General features: G+C 34.6%; 1 protein-coding gene across 1 annotated transcript in view; it reads left to right on the forward strand.

The window, feature by feature from the left end:
- Positions 1-13,823, forward strand: part of LOC106669168 — an 86,270-nt gene that overhangs the window by 51,442 nt on the left and 21,005 nt on the right. The window lies entirely within an intron of this gene.

The following is a 13,823-nucleotide window of genomic DNA, read 5'->3' on the forward strand; positions in this document are numbered from 1 at the left end:
CGTAATAAAAATCGTAAGACGCTCTGAGCTAAGTAGAACAATTTTTTTTAAAATAATTTATGATTTGTTTTAAACACCCTTTAAAGCCCTTGTACACAAATTTTTGTAGTTAACAAAAAAGTAGAATTTTTGTTTCTCTGTTGGCTAGTTGCACTTCAGCCTAAAAACCTCTGGATTTTATCGAAATTCAATGCGATTACTAAGTGATAATGAAGTACCCCTCTCACTCGCTCTCTCTCTCTCTCTCTCTCTCTTTCTCTCTCAAACAATCAATCTCTATTTCAGTTTTTTTTTCCTAGAAGTGGTGATAATAGTGATAACGTTCGTATAGTCATTTCCGTTTTAGACTTTTGAACTGCTACCATATATTTACTTGGTCAACATCAAGTCCCAAATAAAGTCCTACTTCAACGAAGGGTAGTGAAATTCCGTTAAAATAAATATCTGAAGGCGTAATTTGCCTGTGCTGGAATTTAATAGATTGGTCCTTCTTGCATTTATTTTAATTTTCACTTCATCCATAGATCATAGGTTTTGTAGGTAGGCAGGCTTCTTGATGGAGTGACGGGATCCTTACGCGAAGAAAGGATTGCTGTTTTTTTCAGCAAAAAAGGGATTGTTTTGGGGGGAATGGAAATGCCAGCAGTATATAAAGGAGTGGTCTAAGAATGCACCCTTGTGCGATGCCAGCATTGATAGAACAGGAATATCGCTTTGGCCAAAATAATCTCAACTTGCGAATATGATCGAATAAAAAATATATAGTAATAAATTGAAACTTAACCTTAGACTGGTTATAGAAACAATAATTACTATTGTTTTTGTAATTGAGATTTTAATGTTCTTCAATAAAAAAATCTTGCGGGTAGACAAGTAAAAATAGTTCTGGCGATGGACATTTTACATCTACTAAACCTGGTAGAAAAAAAGTACGTATCTCGTAAAATCACACTTAGCTCGTGGCAATTTCAATTTCTCTCCCTCCTCTGACAACAAATTACAGCGGACAAGTCTTCGGCGCTTTTTGCGTCACGGTCCGCGTTCCGACGCAACCGACTCCTTTCCCTTTAATTTATAGTTTAATTATGAACGAGGAATATGCTCCATGCCGGGGTGACTTTTAACACCGTCTGGAAAAACCTCGGACAGGACTCGTAAATTACAATCGCCCCGCGCAATTCATCCTCGACCGGGACATTTGATTTCACGGCCCTTATCAAGGTGGATGTCTCACTCGGAGGACGGTATATTATTAATGACGTGGACTAATGCACGTCGCCCCTACGTTAAATCATGTTAGATCCGGCCGAAATGTGCTCACTGAGGTGGCGGATGCACCTACAGAGATAATGCACTATTTTAACGGCTGACCCTGTAGACCATCATCAGCTCAACTTCACACCATAAAAAGAAACAAAGAAAAGTCTTCTTGCCAAAAGAATTTTTTATGCCAATAATAAATAACAGCCATAAATATAAATACAAAAGATAAAGTCATTTAAGGTAAACTATATACCAAAGAAGAGTCAAATGCTAAAGACCTATAGTTCTATTTTACCTTGATATTACTATAAAAAAATACTAGAGTTTAAATTAACACAGTCAGTAAAGTTTTGGGTGTCTGCATGGTGATGAACGGTTACACTGCTTACCCTTGTTGTCTCGCCCTGTTTATAACCCAGACCCAATCAAAGTTGTAAGGCAGAGACGCGTATGACGGACCCGAGAAGTTGGAACATGCAGGCTGAAATGTTCCCAGTCAAAGGTTTAAAATGCCGGAGGCAAAAAGGAAAAAAAAGACAGGATAAGACGCCCAACGAGAAAACAATAAGCGGATTATCTACCCTAAGATGACAACGGCTTATCTTTATCAAATGAAACAAGCATAATAGAACATTGTTCTGTTTGTATTAGCATCATATTTCGAACCTCCTGAAAATAAAAGCATAAAATAATAAAAAAATTTTAGGCGATTGGTTTTTGAGTATGAATAAATGTAAGGATTTTTGTTATTATTGAATTTTTTATTGATTATATCTACTTTGATAACGTACTAAAATTCAGGAAAACAGCAGTAGTTTAAACTTTTAATTAATAAATTACTTGTGAACCCCAGTAAATTTATTATTAAACAATTAACGTTAATTTAATAACTATTTTTCTTATAAAATTAAATTTTTAAATATAATTTCTATTTAAAGAATAATTGAACGGTTGATTTTGTGAAAATGCAATTTTCCCTGGTTGACTTGTGTTTTTCAAAAGACCAATTTTTCCCCAGAAAAATATGCATTTTTTTTGTTTAAATTTGGCCACATTTCGAATTCCTCCGAGGTGCCGGAGGGACGAAAAAACGAACAAACAAGTAATTTACCTTGAGAAAGAATTGTGACGAGATTTCCCCGTGTTTAATCCTGGCTTTACCTTGGGAGACTTTGGTTCGTGGCCCATTCTTAGAATTCTTTTTGCTCGATATTCTTCTGTTGATAAAGATTAATTCTTCATTGGAAAATAGAATAATTTTAGAATAATAAATCTTTTTGACGGTACAGAATATTCCATTTTAACAAAGTACAATAATTTTATGGCCAAATTTTAAATTTTTTTCTCAATATTTACATTGCTCTAAGCATCTAAAATTAAAGAACTGCCACGTAATCGAAAAAAGTATTTATTCCCTCGAGCAATTTAAACTTACTATTTAATTTACAAAAAATAAGCCTCTGTTATTTGGACAAAGTAAATAATGAAAAATAAATAAATAGGGCAATGCAAGATTAGACTCCAGGTCAAGTAAATCAAGCCCGGAGAGAATTCGAGCCCAAGTTTATCCAGTTGTTTGATCAATAGAATTTTTTTAACGTTTAAATTTAACGAACGTAGAATAAAAAAAGTAAAGTAATTCCTTTCATACAGGATGGCTTAATTTTAATCTGGATGGTCATACCTTGGGTACTGCGGAAGTGAGGTCGTTAGATTTTTTCCATATTGTTCACTACTAAAAGCCCCGGAACATGTGAGGTGATGAACTTGTAGTTTCGCCTTTTCCGATTATACTGGTAGGCTTCACGTCATCTTCAGTGTGGGAGTATGAAATGACCTATAGAAAGTCCAAAGAAAAAAAAAATGCCGAAACGCTTTTGAAAAATCAAGAAAGCAAGGATTTTCAGATCAAAATGGCCTTATTAAACTGTTGGCTATATATGACCAATTTGATCTGAATTTGACTTCTTTGTCATCTTTCTTAAATTTAAAATTGTTTGTAAAATTGTATAAATATAAATTCTCTTGTTATAAATGAAATAATATCATTTTTGACACTTTTATATTGAATCAAATTATTTTAAATTTGACAATGAATATTACTTTATGAATGGACTACCAATGGGATCTTTACTATCCCCACTCTGTGCTCGTCTCTTTATGAATCATTTTGAAAATAATCTTCCATTTTCAAATAATATAAACATAAGCAGTAAATTAATATTTATGAAAGGTATTGGTTGAGATAAAAAAGTAAGTGTCATGAGCAGGATTCGAACCCAGGACCTTCGGCTAAATACGCCGCGTACACGACATTTGAAAACTGGCAAAAATGAGGGAAAATTCAAAGGTTGGGGTTGAGATGGGAAGTTAGTATCCAAGCGGATCAAAGTCACGATAGCTCAAGTGGTAGAGCAGTGGCGTATTTAGCCGAAGGTCGTGGGTTCGAATCCCGCTCGTGACACTGACTTTTTTATCTCAACCAATAAACATTAATTAATTGAAAAAAGTTAATTGGTCAATCGGACCACGAACTGTTATGGATAAGCAGTGAAGTAATAAAATGGTTTATACATATCGACGATATTTTTTTGGTCGGGAAGTGAGGAGGAACTTTTAAGTTGTTTTTAACTTAAATTTTCTAGACTAGCATTGACCAGAAATAAAGGTAATACTGCCCTTATACATTTCCACCCAAAATAGCAGGCTTTATTACCCTAATTGACAGATTATTAAGAACATCGTTGAACCCAGAAATATACAATAAAAAAGTAAACATAATCAAAACCCTAGCAGTCAATAACGGGTACAAAGACTCATTAATAGACGAATTAATCAAATCTACTAACAGAAAAACTACCATTATAGATTATGCAAATTTAAAATATGGAAGAAAAAATAAGCGTAAATTCATTTGCCTACCATATTTGGGAAAAATAACTGAGAATATAATATACATAATGAAAAGCGATGTAATAAAATTAGTCTATAAAAATTGGAACTCAATAGGTAATTCCAATTAACTATTCTTTTCATTAAAGTTTTGGTTAAGATGAAAAATTAGTGTCACGAGAGGGATTCGAACCCACGATCTTCGGCTAAATACGCCGCTGCTCTACCACTCGAGCTATCGTGACTTCGATCCTCTCGGACACCAAATCGCCAAAATTAGCATCACATACTTTGTAATATATCTTGCTAAAACCCATCACTTATGATTACGAAACATGACCAAGGGACAAAATGAACGGTTGAGAGTTTCAAAACGACAAAACGCAAAATTTATATCGTAATATTAAATATTTTGTTATAAACGTAAAGATGGCCATCTGGCTGATACGGCTGACAGTGAGGATTTGCCAGACAAAAATGATCAAAAACGACCAGAACTAAATCACCCAGCAGAATCCAATAGAATCCAGAATCCAATACCTAATAATTGTAGTAAAATTTAAGGAATTATTTTGGCGAAAATTCGGAAAGGAGCGGACTACAAGTTTCATCACAGTTCTGGACTTGGAGAAAATCTCAGTATGTCTCATAAACTATGTCATGCTGAGTTTGAGATATTTTGTTAAAACTCAACATAGAAATATCACTAGGCTAGTCGGACCTGGTGATCAAACTAGATTCCTCACCTCGCTGACTTTAGGACACAAATTCACGATTTAAAATTTTCAAACGTACAATATTAGGTTTTTAATTGCTTTTGTGCCATTTATTGTGATATCTTTCATAGGTCGCGATTCTGTTCCCTTTTCTATCTGGCGCCTTGTCACATGTCCCATCCATTTCTTGTGTTTTCGGACCAACAGCATTCCCAAGATGATATAATTAAAGCCTATGGGGACCTGCTTGAAATGCTGCACTTTATATCTGTGAATGGAAGTCCTCCCGTGGACCGTTTTTACCTCTGGAGCATAACTTTATCATCATTACGCTAAGCGGATCTTACACGCCTGTCACGCTGATTGGCCTGGGACATGAATAACGCCGTAAAGGGATTTTCCTCCTTCGATCTTCGCTAATTCAGCATACTACCTGCATGCCAGAGTAGAAAACCGTTCACACAATTAATAACGTCGAATTTATCGGTTATTGTTTTGAGAACGGAGAAAAACTTTGTACAAAATAGAAACTTAAAATAAATAAGAATTGATTAGGTTTTGTGGTCCGCTTCACCAAATAAATTATTTTCAATTAATTAAGGTTTTCAGTTGAGATAAAAAAGTCAGTGTCACAGACGGGATTCGAACCCACGACCTTCGGCTAAATACGCCGCTACTTGAGCTATCGTGACTAAGTTCTACTCGGACACCAACTTCTCATCACAACCGACCGATTTTCTCTCTTTTTGCCATTTTCAATTGTCGTGTAATCAGGATTGGATTCTCAGCGACTTATGAAGTGGCCACGGGGAGCTGTTTAGTAAAGTGATACTTCTTTTACTTATTAAGTATTAATCCATTTACGATTTAATGGTCAATTGACTAAGTTACTTTTTTCGGTTAATTATTCTTTCTATGTAAGGTCTTGGTTGAGGTAAAAAAGTCAGTGTCACGAGCGGGTTTCGAACCCACGACCTTCGGCTAAATACGTCGCTGCTCTAACCACTTGAGCTATCGTGACTTCGATCCCCACCAAATTCCCCTCACAACTTACAACCGTTCCAATTTCCCCTCTTTTCGCCATTTTTGAGGCAGCGGCGTATTTAGCCGAAGGTCGTGGGTTCGAATCCCGCTTGTGACACTGACTTTTTTATCTCAGCCAAAACCTTAATTAAAGATTAATTAATTGAAAATAAATAGAATAAAAATTCCTTTAAAATTATTTATTTATAATCAATAAAAGAACGGATATTTCTGATTTCTAGGTGACTTTATAAGCCTTTAAACTCCTTAAGCTATAGTCAGGCGACTCCATCAACCTTCTTACATAATATTCTTATTATTTTGTTTTCTTCTAACTTTTTGACCCGGTAATTTAGGAATTTTCCAGGCTGTGTGAGCTGGCTGGAGCTCGTGTCGCCCCGAATTTGCATCACCCTTCTCCCCGAATCCGACATTCGGGCAAAGTTCCCACAATAATGTCGTCCATTATGTTAATTCCTTGACAAATCTTACGCCCGTGGCATCTAATAAGAGGCCGATTTGTCCGGGCATCGGGAATACATTAAGTATCCCGAGTGAAAGAGAAAGAGAGAGGTCTGAGGAATGTCTTACTTAGATAAGTCCTCCCCCCTTTTTACTGCCAATCAGTCCCGATAGGAAATTCACAGGGTTCATTTGCGTCCCCTTTCGGCGGGTACCTGTTACCCCCATGGGCGGAGGGTCCGAATCAGGGGTGGAAAACAAAAGAAAACACTTTCCCCCGTTAAATTTAGTAATTTCTCACGCGATCCTTATAACGATTTATATATGCAGTATTGTTTAATTGAAATACATCTTTCATACAAAATTAATTAACCAATTGGAAGAAAAAATATTAAAAGTAGACCAAATTTTACTGAGGATGTCCATATATATGACACAATCAGACTAAAGATTCAACTAGATCGGGCTATCTCAAAATTCGAACATGACCGCCTCCAAAATAACAAAAAAGCGAATCAGATAATTCATCTGGCAATATTAGAAGCTACTGCATAAACTGCACTATCATATAGGTGTAGATAAGTCATCGAGCATAGCGTCTTCAGATTTTTTTAACACAAACGGTAGGTTCAAAACTGTTTGGTACAAACTTACCTAGATGTAAAAGACTGTGGCAGAAGTATACTAACATAAGCTCCTTACAAGCTTACAAACTTCGCCTAATAAGTTTCAGCCAACCTTCACTACCTCAGCACCTGTCAGCAGACGGATATAAGTCGGATGTAAAGACTGCAAGATTTCTTATTATTTATTCATCATAAATCAAATCTATTTACCAAACCTGCAATGATTCCGTTATCCGTCTTTGATGGAGCAGGTTATAATTTTTAGAGGGAGTGTTCCTTGAACTGCAACTTTCTTGATCGAATTTTTTACCTGTCTCTTTTCACCAGGTGTGACTCCTCAACTCCTTAGGAATTACTTCCATTCAGGACGTTTGAAATTTTACTTAAGGGTAAATTCGTTTATTAAGTTTCAGACAACTTCCACTACAACAGCACCTAACCAGAAAAAGTAGGCCGTGATGCTGATGATATCTGTCTAGTCGGCCTTTTCGTTACCACTATGTCCTGTGTATTTGGACCGAAAATAACGATACATGTTATTTTTTATCAGTTCCATTATGTTTAGTGCCTATTGAGTCGGCAATGCAACAGATCTGCAATGATCCTAAATTTAATCTTGATACAGCAGATTGTAAAATTTTCTTGATCAACTCTCTTTCCAACAAGTTTGAGTCTTTAACAGGACTCCTTGGTCGTCCTTTTGTGAAAGTTCGAAATTAAGGATGTGTTATAGTCCTACATGTAATGCTGAGCATCTGTGGCTACCGCTCCAGCCTCATCGTTACACTTATATCCTGTGTGCTTGGCAGTATTAAGCACAATGAAGGTTTTCTATTGCAATACTCATTTTACATATTTTAACAATAATATTAACAAGTCTGCATTCCGAAGAGCTTTAATATAAGTTTAGGCGAGAAATTCTTAACGATGCCCGATGACACGCAATGCTACCCTAATCTAGACTACGCGATGCCCACTGTCCAGATTTTCGTCGGGTAGCTTCCAGTACAGTTGAAGACAAAAAAAAATTGGACACTCATATTTTTATTCAAACTACATGTATTGTCGTTATATAAATTACAGCATACTTATTTTAACATAAACCAAATTAACCGAGATCAAAAATTCATTAGTTTTTATTTACAAAAAAAATATTTTTAATGGTTTGGTAGAACATTGATCAAAACACCGGAATACCATTTTTTGGTATAATGAATTTAACTAAAATTTATCACATGAGTTTCCTCATAAAATTTAACTAAAATTTATTACGCGATTTTGCTCATGAAATTTAACTAACAATTTATGACGTGGATGTGTTCATAAAAATTGATTAACTATTTATTACATGGTTTTGTTCATAAAAATTTATTAACATTTTATTATATGGTTTTGTTCATAAAATTTGACTAACAATTTATTACATGGATTTGTTCATAAAAATTGATTAACAATTTATTACATGGTTTTGTTCATAAAATTTGACTAACAATTTATTACATGGATTTGTTCATAAAATTTGGCAAACGATTTATTACATGGTTTTGCTCATAAAAATTGACTAACAATTTATTTCATGGTTTTGCTCATAAAATTCACCATTTTCGTCGACTATCGTCAGAACCGGACACTCATATTTTTTGTAGTTTATTTCGAACTAAGTATATATAATTTTGTCGTTATATTAATTACAACATTCCTATTTTAATGTAAACCAAATTAAGCGAGATCAAAAATTCATAAGTTTATATGAAAATTATTTAATTATGATGGTTAGGAAGAAAATTTATCAAAACACCGGAATAAATTTATTTAAAACAATTAAGTTTAACTAACAATTTATTACATGGTTTTGCTCAAAATAATGCATTAAAAACAAAAGAGGCGTGCGCTTGACGTCGCATACATATGCATACCCTACCAAAAGGTGAAAAGGCATCGGGTAGCGTCGCGTAGCGTTGCATCGGGTATGTGTATTGCCTGCTTTTGTAAGTTCAGGTAATATATTATTATATTATTAGCTAAATGTTTTGCGTGGCTTTTTGTGCCACCCTTTTTTGCTGTATGAATTTTTAACATGGTACATATGATGTTGGTGGCGATGTTGCGAATCCTTGGTTAGACTATCGGCCTTTTGGTTATTCTACTTTCATCGGTGCCAGATACCCTAGATATGTTTATTTTATTCCTACTACACTAGTACACCCAAGCAAAACCATTCTGTACTTTATTTTACCTGAAGTGAAGCCAATACTCTCAACGCAGCTTGGCTATCAGGATTGATAGCTTTTGTAGTCTTTTTTTGCTTTCTAGCCCCAGACTATATCTTTTCTGTGGAAGCCTAAATTTTAACTGTTTTTCCGTGGCGTGTTTGGTTTTTGAGCCGCCTAACCAAATAGAGTAAGGAACAAAGGTCGTAATAATGGCAAGTCCTTTTGTTGTTGACTGAAGTCTAAAGGAGTAAGCTCACTTTAAGTAATACCAGGCGAAGTCGATAAGGCCTAGCGATAAGATATCTTTTCCCGGCCAATTTTTTTCCTTATCATAAAGCGTTTTTATTTTTTTTTTGCTCTTAAGCACCGAAGCTATAAAAGAGCCACCCGGCCGTGACTTTGTTGTTAGGTAAACAGCCAGGAATCCCATATAAAGTAGTGATTGTTATTGCGAGCGATTAGGCAAGAGTCGGTTTATCGCGTTATGTCCGTTGAAGAAGGAAAGAAAAATCGAAAGACAACACCGAGCCGAGTCGCTGTGTCGAAATACGTGAGGTCAGCGGGGGGAGAGGATTTTACGCAACGGATGTCATACCGTCTTTTCCAGATATATTTCATGACCGTTTAAGGAGTAGTTGTATTAGGTCTCGAGTTTTATCAGAAATGGTGTAACGGGTTCTATTGGGACCGTTTCGTTTCGCACCTTATCAACTCTCACTCCACGACCAATGTCAAATGTTAGGTATCAGAGTTCATCGCTCCCGTATCACTTCAAATAAAAAATTTCGCGAAAAAACCAATACAAAATGGACATGTTGAAAAACTAAAAAAACATCTTTGATTAAAGATAGCTTTTTAAATTACACGCTTTTATAAGGTGAAATTATAAAGTAAAGATGCTAAGGGCGATATGGTTTGTATGCTGTACGGGTTAGTCACTTCCTGTCTGATTGAAAAGACACTGACTGGGTGAAATCCCACACAATCGGCCCATTTCAAAAGGGCCACATACTCCAAACGGCAAATTAATGGCCACTTGAAAATTCTGAAGCCCCACCTCATCTCCGGACCGGAATAAACATCCTCGACGTACAACAAAGTTTAATTACTATTTCTTTTTTCTCTTTTAATTTGCGTTTTTTTTGTCTTAATATTTACTTTCTCTACAAGCGTCATTAGTTCAAGGATTTCCAAGGCATGTGGCCGAAGGATATTTTAATAATATTATCGCATACGATCATATGACATTATCAAGATCCGCCTTTCCTAAATTATGCACAATCCATATTTCCGGAATTTTCAGCTCGTTTTATCGTTTACATCTAGCCGTGAAATAACACGCTTCGTTATGATTTTAAATATCGTTATTGTTTTAATAATTAAAGTATCTTCTAGTTGGACGATTTTGAAAAGCCCTATCGACTGGCCACCCAAGCCTGCTAATATTTTTCCCTCGGTTCAATGCAGTTTCTTAATAAGTCGATTTGACGTCCCCCCCGGGTAAAATAGTTTATATTTCTATTCACTATTTAAGCTCCATCTATCGGGTGGCGCGATAATCAAATAGGGGTTGCTGAACGGTACGGCGAGCCAGGTGCCAAATTACATTGGGCGGAACTTCAGACATAACGGTCCGCCTAGTCTCAACAATTCTTTAGAATTGAAAAAAACTATGGCAAAACATGAATTTGAATAAAAAATACATAATAAAAAATAAAATAAAAACTACCTTCTATTTAAAAATAATTGAAAAAAATGCATGTAAAAAATGTGAAGTTTTCAAAATTGTTCATATCTGTGATTAGTGATCGTTAATCGATGATTATTCAGAAATCGTGAGATGCGGTCTGGTGTGATGTAGGTTTCAGAACAACATTTTCTTTATCGTGCCAACGTTTCGATCTTTATTGAGATCATCTTCAGGGCCTGGGATTTACAAACATTGTTTACATTTAACAAATACATGTAGGATGTGGAAAAAATGAATTTATACTATACAAAATATATTTTTTATATTCAATCAAATTTATATATATATACAGGGTGAATTGCTACTCGTGCTACAAACTTCTCCAGTAGATTCTTCACCCTAAAATGAACAAAAAAGTTCATATTGTCCATGGTCCGATTCTCAACCATTTCAGAGTAATTTCGCTTTTTATCGATTTTGAAAGATATCACGTCCTGGCGTCGGAAAATCGTGATATCTTTTAATCTAAACATTTCTCTGAAAATCTAATAGCACCGTTGAAATTCCCGTTAATTTTTCAATAAGAAGATGACGGTGGCAAAATGTTTGGGCTAATTTTTTGTGTTTTATTTCAGCCAGAACTACAAAAAGAGTGGAAAATTGTGTAAATCGGAAAGTGTATAAAGTAATCCAGAGTTTCTAATTTTAGTCTCAGAAGGCAGCAAATTTGAGGAAAACTACCTGATTTAATAACGCTTCCAACGCACTCGTCATTTTCTTATTTAGTGGTTGTGAGACCAAGATGTTGATGACAAAAAGAGAAAAAATGGTGGTTCAAGGATTGCTAATGTTTGAGAGTGACTTGCTACTCGTGCTACAAACTTCACCAGTAGATTCTTGACCCTAAAATGAACAAAAAAGTTCATATTGACCATGGTCCGATTCTCAACCATTTCAGAGTAATTTCGCTTTTTATCGATTTTGAAAGATATCACGTCCTGGCGTCGGAAAATCGTGATATCTTTTAATCTAAACATTTCTCTTAAAATCTATAAGCACCGTTGAAATCCCCGTTAATTTTTCAATAAGAAGATGAAGGTGGCAAAACGTTTGGGTCTTTCTTCCTTGACCTTCTAGCTGTTTGTAAACTTCTTAAGCATTACATACTAAATGGGCATTAAATTAAATTAAAAAATTTCAATGGAATTATGATTTTGATTCTCTCTAAAAATTAACGGGGATTTCAACGTTGCTTATAGATTTTAAGAGAAATGTTTAGATTAAAAGATATCACGATTTTCCGACGCCAGGACGTGATATCTTTCAAAATCGATAAAAAGCGAAATTACTCTGAAATGGTTGAGAATCGGACCATGGACAATATGAACTTTTTTGTTCATTTTAGGGTGAAGAATCTACTGGAGAAGTTTGTAGCACGAGTAGCAATTCACCCTGTATATATATGTATAAATTCACTTTTTTCCACATCCTACATATATTTGTTAAATATATTCTCTATATATTTTTATTTTGCTTAATATAAATAGACGTTAACATAAATAATTGTTGAAAAAATAAGTTTTTAAATGATAAAAAATATAAATGTGATTAATAGAAACATAGCGTGCTGGAAATATCGTCATTATTTGCATGCTTTATATTTTTTCTGAAGGCCTGAAATTAAAAATAAAAATAGAACTATATTTATTTTAGTAAAATTGTGGAAGTATCGACCGATTAAGTTCATGTACTTTTACTTACGACTAGTACTTTTTTATTTTATTTTAGTTTTTGACCTCCTCATTTGGCCATTTGGTTCTACAGAACATTAAGAAACGATAAAAGAAAATACAATAGTTGTAAAATTTTTGGATTCACAGTTATATTTATCTACGGAAGCTGGTAATTTAATTACAATGTATATTTTTATACAAGTTAGATAATAGTCTAAATCATGGCTGAAGTGTTAATTTCACAACCATGTACTTTGGTAACGTGCACCTTACAATAAATAAATGACAACATCCCAATACTCTAAAGAACGTGTCACGTGCGGGATTCGAACCCACGACCTTCGGCTAAATACGCCGTAGCTATAGCTCAAGTGGTAGAGCAGTGGGCGTATTTAGCCGAAGGTCTTGGGTTCGAATCCCGCTCGTGACACTGATGTTTTATCTCAACCAACACCTTACATAAAGATGAATTAATTGAAAGATGTTATGTTGACGATGTTAGGTCAATCGGACCACGAAATCTAGTGAATTTGAAAGAACATTATATTTAATCCATTATTATACTAGTTTTCTCATCAAATATTATGCTCAAACATCCATGGACATACACTGAGATATGAATACTTTTAAACAACAAAAAAAGGGTTCCTCTAAAAATCCAGTAAAACCATTGTTTTAGAAAAACTTTAGGTTATTTTATGGGAAAATTTGTTTTATAATTATTTATGTATATTTACTATTAATTTTTTCTATTCATTATATTAGAACAACTTGGATTTTATCTTAGAAGAATTTTAGGTTTAGGTTAATTTAGGTATCGCGAAATTTGTTTAATAATTATTTATTTATATATATTTACTATTCAGTTTATTAGACCAAGTTGGAGATGGAGTTGTATTTGGTCTGGTGAGAGGAAGATACTTCCTGTTCTCCGACGATCTTCTCCTGGTTGTCAATAGCTTTCATTCTCTTCAAAACAAGGTAATTCAATTAACAAACTGCAATCAGACCAAATTATCAAAAAAAGGCAAGTCGACGAGTTTAGTTAGAAGTAGATAGACTGCTTCTAAATGATTTCCCTACAACGCGTTGGTCGAAAATGATCAATAAATAGAATTGTTATGGAATTAGTTTAAATTAATTAAGGGTTTGGTTGAGATAAAAAAGCCAGCGTCACGAGCGGGATTCGAACCCACGACTTTCGG

Source organism: Cimex lectularius, unplaced genomic scaffold (assembly GCF_000648675.2).
Source record: "Cimex lectularius strain Harlan isolate CLEC.00 unplaced genomic scaffold, Clec_2.1 scaffold145, whole genome shotgun sequence".
Classification (NCBI taxonomy): Eukaryota; Metazoa; Arthropoda; class Insecta; order Hemiptera; family Cimicidae; genus Cimex; species Cimex lectularius.